The sequence below is a fragment of the Hemiscyllium ocellatum genome, chromosome 42, assembly GCF_020745735.1.
Source record: "Hemiscyllium ocellatum isolate sHemOce1 chromosome 42, sHemOce1.pat.X.cur, whole genome shotgun sequence".
Taxonomy (NCBI): Eukaryota; Metazoa; Chordata; class Chondrichthyes; order Orectolobiformes; family Hemiscylliidae; genus Hemiscyllium; species Hemiscyllium ocellatum.
In genome coordinates, this window is record NC_083442.1 from 28,614,491 (window position 1) to 28,620,490 (window position 6,000).

The window sequence follows — 6,000 nt, forward strand, 5'->3', positions numbered from 1 at the left end:
TGCCACTTATCTAGTTGTCAGTTTCCTTTCATGTCACTGCTCTGAATTGAAATTTGAAGGTACTTTGATTCAAATATTGTCAGTCATAAAAACAGTAGTTTGTAAGTTTTAAGTTGGTTTCAATTACATAGAAAATTTTGTCTGAAAAATAATTTGCGTAGGTTCAAATATAGTCACTCACCAGGACTCAGTAAGGAGCATTTTCTTTCAGTTGATGCTATGCTTTAAGAGTCCTGACTGGATGCACAGCATTATGGAGAACTAATGCACTGAGCAATGTCAAGGGAGCCTTTCCTTCTCCCAGTGTTAACCATGCCCCAATTTCTTTTTATTCTGCTGGGGCGGGCATCACATCTCCCAGTCACTGCTGTTACTAATTTTACAAGAGAAATTAAGTATTTAGACATATTTATTCATCCTTGCAGGCCCAGATGAGTCTTTTGTATCTTAACTCTTATTTTTCTTCTAACGCTTTATTGCTAGAAACATTACAGAATTGAAATAGATTAGATTTAGATTAGACTTAGTGTGGAAACAGGCCCTTCGGCCCAACAAGTCCACACCGACCCGCCGAAGCGCAACCCACCCATACCCCTACATTTACCCCTTACCTAACACTACGGGCAATTTAGCTTGGCCAATTCACCTGACCCGCACATCTTTGGACTGTGGGAGGAAACCGGAGCACCCAGAGGAAACCCACGCAGACACGGGGAGAACGTGCAAACTCCACACAGTCAGTCGCCTGAGTCGGGAATTGAACCCGGGTCTACAGGCGCTGTGAGGCAGCAGTGCTAACCACTGTGCCACCGTGCCGCCCATAGAATCCTTGCAACGTGGAATTTGGCCATTTGGCGCATCAAATGGTCAACACTGACCCTCAAAGACAGCCCACCTACACTATCCCCACCCAACCCTGTAACCGTGCACTTCCCATGGTTAATCCACCTAGCCTGCACATCCCTGGATGCTATGGGGCAATTTAGCATAGCCAATTCACCTAACCTGCATGTCTTGGGACTGTGCGAGGTAACCAGACCACCTAGAGGAAACCCACGCAGTCACAGGAAGAATGTGTGGAGTTTGCACAGACATTTGCTTGAGGGTGGAACCAAGCCCAGGTCCCCAGTGCTGTGAGGCAGCAGTGCTAACCACTGAGGCACCGTGCTGCCCCAAATCTCCGGCTTTAGTTGCTTCCCAAGACCAACATTTATTTTCTTTTAATCTGAACTAATCGTGATTTGGCTGTGCTTTGGGTACTAACGTACCTGACTGTGAGGATGTTGAAGTTTACAAAGGTTCACATTTATTGCTTGAACGATAACATTTTGGGGAAAGAAATCCTGTAGGTTGGGGGGACTGGTTAAATTTGGTTGTGTTGTTCTTCTCAATCAAATAATTTCTCGACAACACAGAACTGAAACCTTACTAAAAGGAGAGGGAAAACATTGAAACTTTTTAACCTGCAATTATCAGGACAAGGATGCCAGTATCACAGAATTGTTATGGCACAGGAGGAGGCCAGTTGACCTGTGCGAAGAAACCAGATTGAGAAAGGAACAGCAATTTACATTGCACGAGATGATGTGGGTGAGCCAGTATTGGACCTTCCTTACGCCTCCACTTCTCACCTTTAAACAACGGCCAAACCTTCAACAGATGATTGTTCGCAGCAAACTACCTAGTCTTCAGGACACCATCGACCACAACACTGTACAACCCTGTGATATTAACTACTGCAAGACGTGTCAGTGTCGACACAGGTACCACCATGAACCATAGGGACACCACCTACTGTGTGACTTGGCCAACATTGTCTATCTCATACGGTACAGAAAATAATGCCCTCAGGGATGGTACATTGACAAGACCAAGCAAAGGCTACGTCAACAGATGAATGTACACGACAACAATCAACAGACAAGGGTGTTCCCTCCCAGTTGGGGAGCACTTCAGCGGTCAGACATTCAGCCTCGGATCTTTGAGTGACTGTCCTTCAAGACAGATTTCGGGACAGGCAACAACGCAAAGTGGCCGAGCAGAGGCTGATAGCCAAGTTCGGTACCCATGACAGTGGCCTCAATTATGATCTTGGGTTCATGTCATAATACAGGTGACCCCACTGCACAATGCACTCTCTCTCTTTCGCATGCACACACACACACACACACACGCTGTCTATCTCTCAAACTCGTGCGCGTGCGCACACACAGACCCTCTCTCGAATGCACATACCCCACACTCACAAAGACCCTCTCTTAAATGCATGCACACACTCACGCAGACCATCTCTCAAACACTCACACCCCACACACACCCTTTCACAGGCTTATACTCCATCACACCCCCACACATGCTTTACCAAGCTTTCACACACAAACACACACTCTCATGTGCACTCACACATGCACTTGTGTGCGCACACACTCTTTCTCTCTCCCCCCCCATGCACTCGTGCACACAAGTCTGTGATGAATTTGTACTTGCAGGCATATTTTCAGATACATTCTAGTTTGTCCAAACAAATGCACAGTCTGCAGGCAGTCAACCCATCTAATATTTTGTAAATTCCACTTTGAAAATAGAACCAGTCTGATTCAAGATTGGAATACAGACAGACTCTGACCTCACACCTTTTAATGCATTGGCTGAGTTGAGATGTCACGTTTTGTTTTATAAAACCTTAAGTTACCTCGAGAAGATGACAAAAGAAATAGTGGGATTTACATATTAATGAACCGAAACCTGCAACCTATTCTGAAATATGAAAGACTTAACAATCCAGGTTCGTTCAGTATATCATTTCAGTTGCATGATATTGTAGACATTGTAATTTTGCTATAAAGTCTGTGTCTTATGATCTTATACTCCACAACCACCGATGAAGGTGCTTCCAAAGATGCCTATGACCTGGTGTTGTGTGATTTTAACTTGTGTATGAGAAGATGAAGCTAATTAGTTGGGTCATTGTTGGAATGGTGGCAATGCAGCAAAAACACTGACAAATAACTTACATATATCGAAAATAACGAATAACTCTCCAAAAAAAATTGCACAAGGTAAAAAATAAAATCTATTCTTCACATTGTTATAATGCAAAAAGGCTTAATATTCTTACAATCCAAGCTTATTATGATCATTCCATTAATTCTACAATAGAATCACTACAGTAAGGGAGCAGGCCCTTTGATCCAGTTGACTCTACACTGACCCTGCAAAGAGCATCCCACCCAGACCCAACCCTATTGCATTTCCCATGGCTAATTCACCTAGTCTGCACATCCTTGGACTGTGGGAGGAAATCCATGCAGACCTGGGAAGAATGTGCAAACTCCACACAGACAGTCACCCGAGGCTAGAATCGAACCCAGATACCTGGTTCTGTGAGGTAGCCGTGCTAACCAATGAGATATCGTGCCACCCTATTGGTTTTCTAAAAAATGAAACTTGGCCTGGGGAGCAACAACTTTGCCTAGAGTGGTTTAAGTATAGTAGTGGGGGAACTTCGACACTCTATTAAAGTGTATTATCAAGCACAGGGTCGTAGTTCTAGAGTCCTACAGCGCAGAGACAGGTCCTTTGGCCCAAACTGGTCCATGCTGACCAAACTGTCCGTCTATACTAACCCTACTTCCCCGCACTTAGCCCTTATCTTTCTAATCGTACCTAATCCATGTTCTTGTTCCGATACAGTAATTTATAATTCACGTATACACACTATATCATGGTACATTCTACAAAGTACGCTGAATAACTTCAAGACATTGTAATATATTCCTGTTTGAGTTTCCCATTTTCTTCCTTCCATGATCTTGAGTTTGTCCAAAATTGCTACTTGTGTCATTGCCCACACCAAGATGCAGTGTTGGTGTTCACACATTGACTCTGACTCTGTTCTCACAGGGTAAAAACAAGGACTGCAGATGGTGGAAACCAGATTCTAGATTGGAGTGGTGCTGGAAAAGCACAGCAATTCAGGCAGCATCCGAGGAGCAGGACAGCCTGACGTTAGTACAACTGGCACCTTGACTTTTATACTCTCATTTATTCTTCAAATCTTTCCATGGCCTCACCCATTCCTATCTCTGTAACCTCCTCTAGCCCCAGAGCCTTGAGGGATTTGCGTTCATCTAATTCCTGCGTTAAGCATCCCTGATTTTAATTTTTACATTGGTAGCACTGAACCTTCAGCTCCCAAATTTCATCTAACAAATTCCTTTCTGAAAGCTCTTCCTTTAAAGCTCGCCACTTATATAGGTTTAAAAAATTGTGAGGGGCATGGATGGGGTGAACAGCAAGATCTTTTTTTCCCCAGGTTAGGAGAGTCCAAAACTAGAGGGCATAGGTTTAAGGTAGGAGGGGAAAGATATGAAAGGGGCAACTTTTTTACGCAGAGGGTTGTGCCTGTACGGAAAGAGCTGTCAGAGGGAAGTGGTGGAGGCTGGTACAATTGCAACATTTAAAAGGCATCTGGATGGGTATATGAGGGATATGGGCCAAATGCTGGCAAATGGGACAAGATTAATTTAGGATATCTGGTAGCACAGACGAGTTGGACCAAAGGATCTGCTTCTGTGCTGCACATCTCCTTGACTTTCTTCATATCCACCAATGTGAGGTCTTTTCCCCATTGTAGGGGAGTCCAAAACTAGAGGCATAGATTTAAAGGTGAGAGGGGAAAGATTTAAAAGAAAAGCAAGGGGCAATTTTTTCCACACACAGGGTGGTGCATATGTGTCAGAGGAAGTGGTCGATACAGGTACAGTTACAATATCTAAAAGAAACTTGGACAGGTTCATGAACATGAAAGGTTTAGGTAAAATGAGCCAAATGCAGACAAATGAGACTAGTTTAGTTTTGGAAACCTTATTGGCACGGACAAGTTAAATGAAAGGGTCTGTTTCTGTGACTCTATAAACTTACCTCTTCAACTTAGCTTCTGGCTCTCGACAATTGCCTTGTAGGTCAAATTTGTTTAATACTTATACAACGCACTTTTTGCTGTATTAAAATCAAAGTGTGACTGAGACATCTGTCAGCTGAAATTACCAAAGAAGCAGATTTGCAGTGAAGATAACATCCGTCCCAATCCTTCCCCACATTACATCCTTAATCTCATGGCGATGAGTAATATTTAGTGCTGTACTAATATTGCCCCTGTCCCAGTAATTAATGGTGAACAAAAAATAATTAAAATGTCACATGTAGTCCCTTCTATAGCCATAATTATTTTAAATGGTGAAAATAATTGGCACCTCTAAGATCAAATGGAGATTTCAGGGACAAGTGTGTTGTCTGGAAATATGAATCCTTTTCTTACCTGAATAATGACAGAAGGTTTTTGCTAAAATGACTCTGAAGTTGCTGGCAAGCTATGTGCAACATATGCTGTCCAGATTAGATCAACCATTGTGTTGTTGCTAATAGGATTTACACTGAATGCAGGTTTTGTACTTCAAGCCAGAACATCTATTGAAAAATATTCTGTTGTTTATTTATGCAGTTCAGACTCTGTTCATAGTTGATCATTTTTAATAACAGTTGGAATTATTGCTTCATAACAGAGCATTAGCGTGCATGTTGTGACTGTGAATTCAGAAGTCTGGCAAAATCCTATCACCTTCCCAGGCCCACTTACTTTCTAGGTTGAGTATTATCAGGACAAAGGCCAATTAGCATTGAGCACATTCATCCACCACTTAAAATAATTAGAAAAGTTAACCGATTGGTATAAAATTCCCAAATAATTGCTTAATGTACTTAGGTCTTCTGGCTACCTTTAAATAAAAGCCAAAATTGTTGGCAGCATCTGGAGAGAATCAGGGTGGCACAGTGATTCAGTGGTTAGCACACTGCTGCCTCACAGCACCAAGACCCAGGTTTGATTCCAGCCTCAGGTGACTGTATGTGTGGAGTTTGCACATTCTCCCCATGTCTGTGTGGGTTTCCTCCCACAGTCCAAACATATGCAGGTTAGGTGGATTGGCCATTGGAAATGCG